This window comes from Leucoraja erinacea, chromosome 42 (assembly GCF_028641065.1).
Source record: "Leucoraja erinacea ecotype New England chromosome 42, Leri_hhj_1, whole genome shotgun sequence".
Classification (NCBI taxonomy): Eukaryota; Metazoa; Chordata; class Chondrichthyes; order Rajiformes; family Rajidae; genus Leucoraja; species Leucoraja erinaceus.
This window is the reverse complement of record NC_073418.1, coordinates 738,920-755,249: the sequence shown is the minus strand read 5'-3', so window position 1 is coordinate 755,249 and position 16,330 is coordinate 738,920. Positions and strand designations below refer to the sequence as shown.

The window sequence follows — 16,330 nt, the reverse complement described above, 5'->3', positions numbered from 1 at the left end:
TTTCGGCCAATCGCTGATCCAAGATATTTATCCTCATCCATAATAGGTCTTGCAATACAGAGAAATACGATATGGTTATGTTATATATATTTATAACGTGTAAGACTCGGCATAACATTGACATTTTTATCTTAGAATTACGAGCACTCGATTACATAAGAGCGTGACGTTCCTGCAAGCATTGTCATAGTCATTTTATGATGACTGTGGTACCTTTAATAAGCGGTCACAATGTATTTCTAACAACAAAATTATAACCGGAGACAAGGGGGCTGCAGACTCTAGAATCCTGAGCGACAATTGAAATGGGTGGAAGAACTCCACGGCTTGGCCAGCATTTGTGGAGGAGTCAAAATTAAAAGCAGACGCATCTGCGATGGGAAATGGACGTTCGACCCACTGGTTGTGACCTTCATCAGGCTAACGAGGGGTCCCGTATTGGAGCGACGTATGCCCATTTCCCTCCGCAGTTGGAGTAATCCAGCACTTTGTTTTAAAATCAATATTCCAGCTTCTGTGGCATATAATTGTTATATGTTATATGTTTAATGTTATTTTGTTCCTCCAGAAACGCAAGTAAACCACTACGACCAACGGACATTTTCTGCCATTTATGTTACAGATCAACTCCGAATTTCCGGACGCGTAGGAGGCCATTTAAACCTGTTCTAATCACGAATCTAAAACAATAAAATATTCTCTTCCCGCTACCTTTTAAATAAGGACGTTTGGATCAATTACAGATCTCCTAATGGCGGAGGACGCGATTGCCTTATCTTTGAAATAGAGTTGTACACTTATTTATGAACAGTCCGGACGGTATTTCTGGAACAAAGTGAAACAGAATATACTCAGTGTGTCACGGCACACAAAGAAGAGAAAAACGGTATAGGTCATAAGTGCCATGTCTGAACTGTCTGAACTTTGCAAGTAGGACACAGGGGTCATCATTCGTCTCTACAGGCTCTATGATCTGTCCATTCGCATTTAAAACAACAGCCACAAATATGAAACTGTGGGCACATTTCATTGCCTCTGGGCCAGCTAGGTTGAGTAACACAGAACACGGTGGGGCGGACAGCCTCCAGATGTTTCCGTTCTGGTTTCCTAAGTGGGACAGGGGCAAAAGTCTACAAGGCAAAATGGTTGGGTCAAAGCCGCCGGGATAATACAAATGCAGTGCGAATTTAAAATATGCATACACTGTTCTTCCGGCTCTTAGACATAAGATTTAATGGAAGCATAAGAATACGGATTGCTTTCTTTGTGAGGAAAAACAACCTCACTGAATGCCAATATAATGGCCTGTGTCATCAAGAGATTAAGAGACGTTGTTTTTCAAGCTGTAAATAGATTTTTCCCAAAGAAAGTTTTTCTTTATAGAAATGAAGATGACACTCATGGCCAGAATCTTTGTGTCAGCAATATTCTTATCTCTAAACTGCTCAACCAGATACATTTTGACATTGTTTTCCAACGCCTGTACTTTTTGCAATTGTGATATGACAACAATTGATAATTACAAATAAAGCACTCACACAATCTTGGCCATGTGTGTCGTATTTATTGTCCAAACATTTCAGCCGGGAAGGGGGGGGGGGGGGGGGGGGGGGGGGGGGGGGGGGGGGGGTAGAGTCGGTGGATAATGTGTAATTTCCTCTACCTTCATACTACATTTAATTTAAATACATGTCTAATTTTAAAAGGAAAAAATATCTATGAGGATGACTTGAACTGCCTCGCAAATTAGGTCAAACTATAGGGAACTATACAGATTTGCATTTCCCCTCATCCTCTGGATATCTAGATTATGATGTTAAGACTCTATTTATCGATGGGCGGCATTGTGGCGCATATGTAGAGTTGCAGCCTTGCAGCGTTTCAAGCGCCAGTGAGCCGAGTTCGATCACGACTACAGGTGCTGTCTGTACATAATGTGTTCATTCTCCACGTGATTGCGTGGGATTTCACCGAGATCTCAATTCTCCATCCACACTCCAAGCACGTCCAGGTTTGCACGTGAATTGGCTTTGTGTAGGTGTAGATTGTCCATAGTTTTTGTAGAGTTGTGTTAGTGTGCGGGGTTCGATGGTCCGTGCGGTATCTGTTGGCCGAATGGCCAGTTTCTGCGAGGCATTTTAAATTCAACAAAAGTAAAATGTAGACTTGCAACGAAGTAATGTAATTGTCTTGGAATGAATTGCAGATGGTAGATTAAATCGAAGGTAGTCACAAAATACTGGAGTAAATCAGCGGGACAGGCAGCATCTCTGGAGAGAAGGAATGGGTGACGTTTACGTTCGAGACCCTTCAGTCTGAAGAAGGGTCTCGACTCGAAACGTCACCCATTCCTTCTATTCTCACAAGTGATGCTGTCTGTCCCGCCGAGTTACTCCAGCATTTTATTTCTACATTTAATTTAATTATCTTCTGGGTTTAGAAAGAGTGCAAAATTAATTTATATTTAAATATTTCTACCTCATTAGATTAATGGTTAAAATATTATAGCTGACAGAATGAAGGCCCATACGCGAGGTGCCTTGCAGTTTCAACATATGTAATCACCTTCGTCAGTGTTAGATAATTTCATGTTACTAGATTGAATATCGTGTTCCTTTCAGATCCATCGATGTGGTGACTTTATATTGGAAATCGAATAATCCTAGTTGCTAACATATGTACTGACATTACATAAGATGATTAATAACTCATCCACGGAATAAATGCGATTGGAGATGAATAAGAAATTACATTGAAATAATATCTGGTATTAGGTTTTGCAATTTTAAAGTAACTCAGTTTACTTTCAGATCATTGTGTTGATCGGTTCACTGCACGAAGAATCAAAACATAGTGAGAATTCGCAATAAAAATAGTAAATTCATATGTAAGTAAATCCACGCTAAGTTATTAAAGACGGTAGCTTACCGTTGACAATAAGTAGTTTAAAACTAAATAATTTGACATTTATATTTTAAAGTAGAACCGTATAATTGAACAGTTATCATATATGACGCGGTATGCAAGTGTGTTATACATGCTACACTACTGAACTTTATATTTATTGACCTCATATGAACGTACACATATGTAGCAGTGCCTTAATAATTAGTGAGGAATTCAGTAATGTTTAGCACATTACATATTCCTCCAGTCGTCTATGAATTGTTTTTTTTAAATATAATAGGGGGAATGCGAAGCGAGGTTTATGTTGATAAATTATTAGAGATGATACGTAATAAACTTGAGCCGGACAGAAACTTCCTAATTGTTTATTTAATGTTTTCGAGAGCATATTTATTGAGACATTGATCGAGATGGAAAAATACATCATACAATTCTCGCAGAGTTGAACCAGTCTTCTGTCGTTCTATAACAACGATTGATCAGAGGGTAAATGCTAACTCTGGACATCACTCCATTCTTCAATCTTCAACACATATGCATAATGCAAAAGCCCCTTGGCTTCAAGAAGTACAATGTTTCAGATTGTAAGTTGTTCTTAACTCCAACACCATTCAAGTGGTAACCAATAGAAGCCAGCGCCTTTTGTTCAGAATGCGTTGGAGACCAAATGATTAATTCACAATCCCCATTGCATTTGACATTTGCTGATTAAAATGAGCGTTTAAAGAAGAAATAATGCACCTGGACAAAGCCAATAACGTGCAAACATGTACGTGCTTGGAGTGTGGAAGGAGAATCGTGAAGGGGAACTCTTATAGAACAAATACAATGTCGGCGTCTTTACCCGTTGTCCGAGTTAAATAGAAATGATGAACGGTTGCGGTTGCTGAATGGTATTGTCACATAATGTGTCCATCGGCTTCCATTAATTATGTTACCCGAATTCTCTACAGTCCTTTGTACCTAGTGGCACTTCTATACACCGAAAAAATGTCAAATCAGTGCATTGCCATTTCCCAAGAAGTTCATCCATTTTAATTTACATTTATTAATCGTCCCGGTGTTTGCCAACGTATTATTGGAAGGAATCAAGCGATTCGAATTGATTAATGTCGAATTCATGTGATTATATAAACAGTTTATTATATGCAAACGTAAAATTATATTTATCAGACGTAAACCCTAATGTTTGCAAAGGTATTTTATGATTTTGTTCTCCAAATAACATGCTCCACGAATATTTCATTCTTAACATACAAGCTTCCAGCTGATTATTTTACGAATGCCGCAAAATCTGATGCTGTGGTGTCAATTCGCGCATTTTAGAGCTTGGAAAGTTAAGTCGAAATGTCAACTGAACCACGCCATTTAATTGCAATAGAAAGGTCACAGCTGATGAACAATTTCATTTGGGTCTAACTTCAAACCCAAATTAATTCAAGAGCACCAATTCTAATTTGAACAAGAGGAATTTTGCTGGTGCCTATTGGAAATTGTCACTCTTCTAAAAGGTATTTGTAATCCAGCCATGTATTAGAGAGAAATTTCACTCACCTCTGGGTGAAAGCTTTTTAAGACTGACTTGCTGTGAGTATTCAGTCTGCAAACAAGAAAATTTGTGAACTAGCATTTTTATCGCTGACATTGCAAATTAAGCTAACAATGCGATAAGCTTAGCATTGGAGCAGACTCCGCGTTCTTTGACGCTCTGCCAAATGATAAGCAAGTGTGAGAATAACAATCGTGAAGATAGCGACAATGTTAGCGGGAAAGGCAGATTTGGACTTTATGCCTCGCGTCAGGGCCGGATTTAGATGAAGAGAGACCCTAAGCTATTTCACTTGTGAGCCCCCCCCCCCCCCCCCCCACCCTCCCCAAATCCACAACCCCACGCGACTAGAGAACCATGACTACCCGACAGTGTGACACTTTTAGATCCTACTGTTGTCATTAAACAGTTGGTTTTAAAATACATATTGGATTGGTCTTAACTTCTTTAGCGTATCATTTTCAAGTATCTTTCTCTTCCGCCTAAAAAGGAAACATGAAGGGGCTTTCTCACAAAATGCAGTCCACTTGAGTGAAGAAAAAAAATCTGTAAAATAGTTGCGAAATATTTCTTAAATAATTGCTCCTTATTGACAATTATATTGCAAAACCTGAATCGAATCTGAATCAAATCTGCTTGAAAAGGGCTAACTTATAACTAAACAAACAGGTTCACTTCTTAATAAACAGACAACTCACAAATCAGTTTGGTAGACCAATTCAAAGTTCGAAGTTTGTGCCAAAAGGAAACGAGGTAATGCGATCTGAGATAAGTTTTAAATATGCTGAACGCCGACACCAGTAAAACTAATAGACTCAGATGCCTGATGCTAATGCACTATGTTTTATTAATGAGCCCAGCCGAAAGGAATCGCAACTGAATTGCAAACAGGCATTCCAAAAATAAAACAAATACACAAAGTACTAGAGTAATTCACTGGGTCGGACATCATACATCGAGAACAGGGAGAGGTGACATTGCAGTTCGAGACCCTTCTTCAGACGGATTCTGGTTCAGCTTAAAACAGGTTACGGAACCGAAACGTCACCTATATATGCTCTCCAGAGATGATGCCTGGCCACTAAACTACTCAAGCACTTCATATCGTTTTGTTTATGAACCGACATATGCAGTTCCATGTTCCTCGAATCCGAAATAAAAATGCCGATGAACTCTTAGGAATCATATCCTTCACTATTTCACAAGCGAGTGCTGGTCCTGCAAATTCCACCGCTCACCTACTATGAACCATAGCGCAGACAATAGACAATAGACAATGGGTGCAGGAGCTGGTCATTCGACGCTGCACTCCCTCAAGTGCAAGAATGGCCTTCCTCAATTTAGGGGACCAAAACTGCAGGTGTGGTCTCACTAGGGTCCTATGCAACTACAGATGGACCTCTTTGCTCCTCTACTCAGCTCTTCATGTTGTAAAGGCCAACATGTAATTCGCTTTCTTCACTGTCCGCTGTACCTGCATGCTCACTTTCCTTGACTTATCCACAAGGACCCCCAAATAACGTTATACTTCCCTTTTACCAGCTTGAGCACATTTAGATATTAATCTGCCTTCCAGTTCTTGCTACCAAAGTGGCTAACCTGACATTTATCCACATTAAACTGCTTATGCCATGCATCTGCCCACTAACCCAACCTGTTCAAGTCACCCTGCATTGCCATAGCATCCTCCTCACAGTTCACACTGCCACCCAGCTTTGTGTCATCTGCAAAGTTGCTAATGTTACTTTGAATCCCTTTATCTAAATCATTGATGTATATTGTAAATAGCTGCGGGCCCAGCACCGAGCCTTGTGGTACCCCGCTAGCCACTGCCTGCCATTCTGAACGGGATCAGTTAATCCCTACTCTTTGTTTCCTGTCTGCCAACAACCTTTCTATCCATGTCACCAATAGCATTTGCCATAATTTGCCCATTGATCTCCGGTGTGAAACCTTATCAAATGCTTTCTGAACGATCAGATACACTATATACACTGTGCTTCCCTTGTCCATTTTCCTAGTTACTTCATGAAAACAATCTAGATGATTAGTCAAGCATGATATCCCCTTCTTAAAGCTATGGTGACCCGGACCGATCCTGTATCTGATATCCAAATGTGCCACTATTTCATATTTTATAATTGATTCCAACACCTTCCCCGGCACCGACGTCTGGCTAACTGGTCTATAATTCACCGTCTCTCCTGTCCTTCTTAAAAACTGAGATAACCGTAGCTACCCTTCAATCCACGAGAACTGACCCTGAATCTATTAAATATTGGTAAATGATCACCAATGTTTCCAGGACTTCTAGAGTCACTTCCTTAATTACAATGGGATGAAGACTATCAGGCCCTGGGGATTTATCATCCTTCAGTCCTATCAGTCTACCCAACAACATTTCCTGCCTAATGTGGATTTCATTCAGTTCCTCCGTCAGCCCAGATCCTCTGGCCACTAGTAGATCAGGAAGATTGCTTTTGTCCTCATTAGTCAAATCGAATCTAATGTACCTGTTCAACTCATCTGCCATTTCATTGTTCCCCATAATAAATTCACCTTTTTCAGTCTTCAAGGGTCCAACATTGGTCTTAACTATATTTTTCCTCTTGACATACCAAAAGAAGGTGTTACTATCCTCCTTTATATTCTTGGCTTGCTTGCATTCGTACTTCATCTATTCTCCCCGTATTGCCCTTTTACTTATGTTTTGTTGCTCTATAAACATCACCCAATCTTCTTGCTTCCCGCTCATCTTTGCTACGCTGTACTTCCTACCTTTCATTTGTATACTGTTCCTAAAGTTCCTTGTCAGCCACGTTTGCCCCGTACTCCCCTTGGAATATTTCTTCCTCTTCGGAATGAACTGATCCCGCATCTTCTGTATTATTACCAGAAGAAAACGGTCATTTTTTTCCCACTGTCATCCCTGCTAGAGTATATTTGCAGTCAACTTTGGCCAGGTCCTCCCTCATGGCTCTATAGTCCCCTTTATTCAACTGTAACACTGACCCCTCCGATTACCCTTCTCCCTCTCCAATTGTAGATTAAACTTGACCATATTATCGTCACTACCTCCTAATGGGCTCCTTCACCTCAAGTTCTCATACTAGAACCGACGCATTACATAACACTAAATCCAGAATTGCCTTCTTCTTGTTGGGCGCCAATACAAACTGATCTAAGTATCGATCACGGAGGCACACCACAAATTCCCTTTCTTGGGATCCAGTGCCAACTTGGTTTTCCCAATCTACCTGCATGTTGATATCTCCCATAACCACTAACCACTAACATTCACTTTCTTACATGCCAATTTTAACTCCTGATGCAACTTGCACATTCATCCCCAGGGTTCTGTTTAGGGGGCCGTTTAACCTGAACATTCCTTAGTTCCATCGATACTGACTCTACTGTTATTTACTGATGATCATACATCAAGCATCATATACAACACTTTGACCTCGGTATTTACCTCCCCTCTCGCAAATGGTCCTGACTCGCTTATCCCATCTCGAACTTTCCTTCCCATCAATTCTGGCGTTTTTAGTAACTTTTCCTGTACTCATTTCCCGTACAACTGCAACTTTATACTCCCGACCTGTCACTCGCCACCCCCCCCCCCTCCCCCTCCACACACACACTATTTAGTTTAAAGCCACGTGTAGCCCTAGCAAACCTGCCTGCCAGAATGTTGGTTAAGGTCTAACAAGTCCGTTTTGTACAGGTCGCCGTACCCCCAGAATATATCGTATCTAAATCCTTGCTCCCTGCAACAGCCCCTCAGTCACTCATGCAGATCCCCTTTCTCCCTGTCCCTGTCCTTATTGGCAACCTGCAAGCATCACACGGTTTAATCTTACCCGTCATGAGTTCACCGCGTCGTGTCGTCTCCAACTTTTTGTGTAGTCTCCTCTCCTCAGCCTCGTCGCCGTAGGGTATCGAGCCAAACGCTCACACTTTTCTCACAAGGCACTTCCCTCGACGAAGGGTAACACGACGTGGCAATCGTCTCAATCTTCCATCCATTTTAAATGTACTGTCACTGTCTGTTGAATTGTATTCCCATGGTTCAACAATGGAACTGAAACGTTTTTATCCCCAGCGAGAATATGAATAACTTTGACTTTAGTTTAGAGAGAAAGCCTGGAAACAGGCCCTGTGCCGCACCAAGTCAGCGAGGACCAACAATCAACTAGTAATTTGCAACACACTATGGACAATTTACAGAGTCCCCAATTAATGTACATACCTGCACGTCTTTGGAATGTGGGAGATAACCGGAGCACCGGGAGTAAACCGACGCCGTCACTGTGACAATGTTTACACTCCGTTCAGACATCACCCGTAGTCGGGATCGAATCTGGGTCTCCGGCAGCGACTGCACCGCTGCGCCACCGTAGCAGCCCACCATTTGTGATCGGACAGGAAATGTATCTGGCCCTCATTATGGCGTTCATTATGAAAACGTCTTCGGGCTTATTGCTGAATTCAGTGCAACACAGCGGAGGCAAGGACGTTTAAATGGACCTTCATTTCCTTACTTCAGTATACAACTCGACAAATGGACAGCGTATAGACATTCCGTGTGGTTGTGTATTGCATTTGTTTTGGCTCGATAAGCAGTGGTTTCCAAATCCAATTATTCTGCCATCTCTGGTGCACCTCTACGATGGATATGTGTTTGATACATCACGCACTAGCTACAGCGGAAACTATCATGTCTAAGGAAAATATTTAAAACGTTCACTTTTATTTCATCTATTTGGAGTCAGGCCAGCTGTGAAATAATTACAAATTGGGACAGGTACGATTTTAATTGTCTGTGCTTAATAATCACCTAATCGATTTATATGATCTTACGTGCAAAGCGAGCGAGTCACTTGTGTATAGAAAATATAGACACCAATATGGGTAGCTGTCAGGTTCAGACAGAGTTCGGTCAAAGTAAATCGGTCAGTTTATTTATTCATGTGTGTATATATTTATATCATGGTATATGGACACAATTATCTGTTTTGTAGTAAATGCCTACTATGTTATGTGTGCTGAAGCAAAGCAATAATTTCATTGTCCTATATAGGGACACATGACAATAAACTCACTTGAACTTGAACTTGAACTTGAAGTAATTTACGTGTATTATATCAAACTTCAATCGCCATCTTAAACAGTATTTCTGCTTCGAAAAGAAAGACATATAATAGGCGCGATACTATCCTAAAAGCAAACTTACCGAATGGCCGCTCAAAGGACCGACAGCGCCGTCGCCTACAGGCCACAGAAAAGTCCAATAACGGACATGGCGTTGCCGGGAGCGGGACTTGACAACGAATGGTCCAACCCCCGCGTTCATCACACCTCCGTGAAGGGATGAACATTGTCCCACACTACCGCTCCACCCGACCCACAGCCCGCGGCGGGTGGCCGTGGGAGAGTAGGGGCTGTCCCGAGGGATGCGCACCTTCAGCCGCTTTCAACTTGGTGCTTGTGTTCAGATTGCCCAGTCACCTTTGACTTGTGAGGGAAGAGGAACCCCACGACCCAGTCGCTTTTCTCCCTCTCTCCACCGTCGCCCTCCCCTCTCTCTCTCTCTCCACACTTCTCTCGTTTCTGTTCGTATCCTAAAGGTCGGTGATTAGTACCTGTTAGTGAAGAGTAAATCGATGGGAACCGCACCACTGAGTCTAAGCAGTTAGTGCGAGGAAAGAGTGCCTGACTGAAGAAGAATAGCTTGATAGGAAGAGTACCGCTCAGTGAAGAGTACTTTGATGGGAAGGTCTTCTGGGAGGGGTTGCGTTGGTTGAAAACAGCACGCAACGGATTAAAAATATAGCGTGATTTGTTTTTTGGGGCGGTGCAGTTAACGAATGCGATATTAGACGAATGATTGTATTTTGCATTGGAGTGTGTGTTTGCATGATAGTAATAAGTGATACGATTTATTTTCTAAGTACGATTTTGCTTGCATGTTTTGAGCTAATGTTCTGTGTATAGATTAGGGTGTTTTGAGAGTGGGAGAGTTTTGCTGAAGAGTGTCTGCTGAAGCACCTAAATATTTAGTCGACCAAGGATTGGACTTGAAATTGTTTACACGTTGAACGTTGCGTGAGTTGTGAATTGTGTGAAAATGCGAAGGAATTCGGACCACGAATGAAATGATTGATTGTGTGGTTGTGCTGTGAGAAGTGCGAGACTGCCAACTTAAGGGGTTGGACAGGCTAGATGCAGGAAGATTGTTCCCGATGTTGGGGAAGTCCAGGACAGGGGGTCACAGCTTAAGGATAAGGGGGAAATCCTTTCAAACCGAGATGAGGAGAACTTTTTTGAGAGTGGTGAATCTCTGGAACTCACTGCCACAGAGGGTAGTTGAGGCCAGTTCGTTGGCTATATTTAAGGAGGAGTTAGATGTGGCCCTTGTGGCTAAAGGGATCAGAGGGTATGCGGAGAAGGCAGGTACCGGATACTGAGTTGGATGATCAGCCCTGATTATCTTGAATGGCGGTGCAGGCTCGAAGGGCCGAATGGCCTACTCCTGCACATAATTTCTATGTTTCTATTTTTCTAACGCGTTGCGGTACTTTTGCCCATTGTTTGGGAGCGAGTTTGATAAGTTTAGAGATTGCAAATGAAGTGTGAATTGTTGGTAAATGTAGTGAATTGCCGAGAGATTGTGTCCATTGTTGGTAAATATAGGAAATCAGATCGAGCGACATATGGTAGAGGATCAATATAGTCCGTTCCAATCCAGGTACAGGATACTGAGTTGGATGCTCAGTCATGATCATATTGAAGGGCGGCGCAGGGTCGAAAGACCGACTGGCTTACTTCTGCACCTATTTTCTATGTTTCTATGTTTCTATGAATAAAATGTATGTGGAAGGGATGTTTCCAATGGTGTGAGTGTCTAGTACCAGAGGTCACTGCCTTAGAATTAAATGGCGCTCTCAAAAAGGGGGAGAGTAGAAACTCATTTGGTCAAATGCTGGTTAATCAGTGGAACTTGGCTGCGGATGACAAGTCTGTTGATTTCTTTAAAGCAGAGAAAGACAAGTTCATGAATAAACCGGGTGTCAATGGTTATGCGTAAAATGCAGGAAATGGGATTCGCTGGCAGAGATATGCCATGGTTCAATAGCGGAGTAGAGTCAATGGGCCGAATGGATTAATTCAGCTCCTATCACTTGTAATTTGAAATTACATGCTACCAAAGCCTCTGTCGGTTGATGGGATCTGTAATGAGACTTTACTGGTGGTGATAGTACGAACGACATTCCCCGAGCTTTAATTTTGACGGATGTATTTGTCACTCAAAAAAAACATCTAAAGAATTGTAGCCGCCTGGACGAGGTCAGGAAAAAGGCCAGACGTCAGGCAGGTTCAAACAGTGTTTTTTTAATGACACAGCGAGAACACCATACTGCCGAGAGGGACCTAGTGAAACCCCGTGCCAGACCAACGCCCTTCTCCCTCAATAGCCGAGGGGGATGATCCAATGAGTGGCCTAACCGTCAGGGATCGCCACAGGACCACCCACCTTCCGCCAAGTACCCGAGGCACGACACAGACAGGAGGGCGTACACCGCGGTCAGCCCGGGTGCATACCTTGCCCGGCATAGGAACACAACTGACCAACTGCTGCAGGGGACGAAGTAGCCAGTGGAGGAGGTACCCCATGACGGAGGGCACTCGCTTACGGGGCCACGCTATCAGCACCGGCTGATAACGTCAATATGTGCCGGCTTCAGCCGCGCAACCGAAGCCGTCTCATGCTGACCCCCCCATGGCCAGGACGAATGCAGATGAGCCATGCTCTCGGACTCGGAGGGGACCCTCGTACGGCCGCTGGAGGGGTGTCCGATGAGCATCCCTGCGCGGGAAGACGAACTGCCAGTCCTCCAATGCAGAGGGAACGTGCGGACGGAAGGACCCATGCCGAGACGTGGGCACTGGCGCGAGCTTGCCCGCCGTCTGCCGAAGACGTTGCCGGGCGTCCTAAGGCTGCTCCATCTCCACGCGCCGGCCGAATGAACTCCCTGGGCACCGTCAACGGAGACCCATACACCGACTCGGCGGAGGAGGAGGCCAGGTCCTCCTTGGGTGCAGTGCGGTTCCCAGCAAAACCTTCGGGAGAGCGCCCACCCAGTGCGGATCATTCGCCCGTGCCTCCAGGGCATCCTTGAGTTGGCAGTGAAACTGCTCCACCAGTCTGTTCGCCAGAGGATTATACGCCGCCATGTGGTGTAGGCGAACCGCCAGGAGGCGTGCCATGGCCGACCACAGTTCCGACGTGAGCCCCGGTCGGATGTTATGTCCAGTGGCACACCGAACCGGACGATGCAGTGCGCCACCGAGGCTCGAACACGTGGCCTTTGAGGAATCAGGTAACGGAATGGCAACCAACCACTTCCCTTCTGATGAATCCGACAGGTTTTCGTGATGAATTTTCTGCAAAAGACGTCAACGATCTTTTGATTTGCACATACTTTATCTGACTAGATCAATGACTAGATCTAACTAGAAAGAGAAGCACCCCCCCCCCCACATCCCCCAGTCTTTGCTCATCCACAATCCTCGACTCACCCTCTCCCCTCCCCCAGTCTTTGCACATCCCCAATCCTGGATTTCCACCCGCCACGTTTCAGTCATGTTCCATGTATCTTATGTTTTATGACTGCTGGCCCTTGGCAGTACAATTTCCCTCCTGGGATAAATAAAATTCCATTGTTTCACATAATGTATTCGACCAAGCAAAGAACATCCCAGTCTCCCGTTCCTCCTGCAAATGCGATGGAGGCATATGGGTCTACCCCTGCTGTAAGTTGCCTCGTTTCTCTAAAGTCATTGAAATGAGTACATAAGGTATATTCATACCAATCATTAAAAGGCATGCAAATCGTGAGTTTATATTTTTTATTAATTTCCAAACCAGCCGAACAATATATGAACTGAAATATTAGTTGTGTGAATAAGGAAACATATATAACTCAGAAAATGAATACAATGGCGGTAGATCATGGAATTGGAACGCAAATTCGCGGTCTGGAATTCAAGTCGTGGCAAATTGTACTGTGAGATTTTAAGTGTAAATTTGACGTTGTGTTATCGTGCAGCTCAACAGATAATCGTGTACGTTAACTAAACATGTATATGATGCGATCCATTCCTCGCTGTGTAATTCATCAGAACACATTATTACGGGAGCAAAATTTGCTAAAGTATATAGTTTATCATCATTCTCGTGATCCTGGAAGATATTGATGTTATTTTCCTTCCATTGTTTGATCACATACTGCGGCTTAATCTCCAACAAATAACGAGACTGGTTTGGTGGCGGTTTATGTTCAGTTAAGTCTATATCGTCCAATGTTTACGAAATTGTGGTAAAACACTCGTACGAACCGGTTTCCTCTTTTCAGTTTTTAAGCTTATCTTAGAGGTTCATTGGAAGGGGAAGTAATTTTCCGAATCTAACCGTTTTATAGTAATATCAAGGAATTCAACAGAAATCTAAGATGCACTGAACCTGTCTAATTCTAAGGTATCTAAATACAGGCATTCATTTGTAATACTAAACGTGTGAATAGACAGTGAAAAGACTGGAATGCTCCGCACGATAGGCAGCATTTCCGTACAGAGATGTGGTATGGATTTCAATATATTGAACACTTTTGGAGCAGATGAGAAATCGTCAACAAATAACCGCATCAAACCAATCTCCTACAGCACCTGCTTTGCAATCCCAGTCCGCCGGTTCATTTGGGAATTATCCTGTAATTTTGAAAATATGCTTTCCAGTATTTGCCTATTTTCACAAAGATGTAATTATTAATTTGTATTCATATTCTCTTAGGCACCATCCAGGGAAAGTGAACAATCCAAATGACACCGCCATAAGGCCTCATTGGGAACATTTCAAACACAACTTAAATTTCCAAAGTACACATCTCGTCATGCAACGGACAATTTGAGTAGTGTGTTGTTAATAAATGCACCCTCCTTTGTGGTAACATTCTGATTCAAATAACAAAGTACAAGACGATGAAGCTTTAGTATTTGGATATCGTGGTCAACGTGTTGCTCTATACTTATTCCATTCTAGTTTGACGATTCCTTAATTTTCAGTAAAATAAAAGAGAAATCAATTTATCATTATCGGGATCTAACCTCTTCAAAAACAACGTTGTTTTAGTTATCACTGACAATGTGACCTGCCACTGAACACATTGAGCATGTTTCCTGGTAAAAGGGAGATTTCTGTTACATCGTTCTGCACGTCATCCAACCACTTGGAAAATGATGAACAAATGAACAGATTTACAGCTTGTTTCAATAATGCAAAGCATGTTTTACACCTTAGTGACACAGCAGTATAATAAAAGAAGGTTATGAGCACGTATAAAATATAACAAACTAATGCAGTTGAAGTAAACAATGTTTTTCTCTGTAGCACCAACACTGTGGTAGCGTGATGGACAGCGGGATTAGATATGATCTGCAATTATAAATAAGTAACGTTAGGCACAACGTAACTGCGAATATTGATAATTAATCTTTAAAAATATAATCCTTTGAAAATACAGCGAAACTGCAGAATTTGTATTTAATTTTCTACGCATTTGAACTAAATCATTCCGAACCAGCCTGCAGCTAAGATTCTTCATCCATGTTGTTTGTTTAGCCAATCATAATCGACCCCGGAAGGCATCATGGTTTTTGACACTCAGCACTCAAAATGGTGGCAGCAAGGGCTACGCGTCAGATAGGCCGCGAAATGCTGCGAACGTTCCGTTATAGTGGAACATATTAAATGTTTCACGAAAGCTCTTCTGCACTAATTAGAGCCCAACATGACAAATTACTAAGCGTTTCATGAATGGTTTATTCCCGATCGACAAAACAAGCTATGTAATTTACGAGCGGTAATTTAAATGCGCTGCGCAAAGGCAACACGTCAAGTTACGGATAATGCATCTCTTGAATTCTCTACCCACGGCGTTGCGGAATCTACTTTGTTGTGCGTGGATATAAAACTAGGTTAAATATATATATTTGAAAGGCGGTGGGGTTGAGAGCTGTGGGGAACTGACGCAGAGAACTCGAAGACGTGCAGATCAGAATGCTGGCCCGAGCAAGTGCACAGATTCACAGATTATAGAAGTCGAATTAGGCCTATCGGCTCAGCAAATCTTCGCCATTCATTCATGGCTGATCTCCAGCTCCTAATCCCACTTTCCTGCCTTCTCCCCACGACCCTAGACACACGTTGGCATCGGAGGTCGGAAGTTTTGATGGGTCGAAGGACCTCTTAGTGCACTTGCTTCTTTATGCTCTAAGGGACAGAAGATTAGGGGTAATATGAGGGGGAACTTCTTTACGCAGAGAGTGGTGGCGGTGTGGAATGAGCTCCCAGTGGAAGTGGTGGAGGCAGGTTCGTTGGTATCATTTAAAAATAAATTGGATAGGCATATGGGTGAGAAGGGGAAGGAGGGTTAGGGTACGGGTGCAGGCCGGTGGGGACTAAGGGGAAAAAAATTTCGGCATGGACTTGTAGGGCTGGCCTGTTTCCGTGCTGTAATTTCTTCGAATTTCGCCTTTAAGCATAGCTTTGTGTGTGACCTTGCTATGCTTCATTCAACTTTGCAAAATTCCAAACTTTGCTTTCCAAATTCTTCCGGAAGATGGCAAATCAGTTGTTTCTAAATTGAGTCCGATTGTGAATTAACTGTTTTGCAGTATGATGCCGATCTGACAAAGGTATTGAAGCGTGCCATGGTCATCCATCTCAAGATAAATCCTCAAACATGCAAATTTAGAGTGAATGGGGTTAAAATATTTAGGCCACACTTATATACCGAAGACGACCTAAAAACA

At 42.8% G+C, this 16,330-nt stretch overlaps 1 protein-coding gene across 1 annotated transcript in view; it reads right to left on the bottom strand.

Moving 5' to 3' along the window:
- Window positions 1–13,361: 13,361 nt before the first annotated feature.
- LOC129714825 (uncharacterized protein aq_1476-like) overlaps window positions 13,362–16,330 on the bottom strand; it is a 43,300-nt gene continuing 40,331 nt past the window's right edge. The window contains exon 24 of the mRNA XM_055664668.1: window positions 13,362–14,951. The gene's annotated coding sequence lies outside the window, so the exon portion shown is untranslated. The remainder of the gene's footprint in view (window positions 14,952–16,330) is intronic.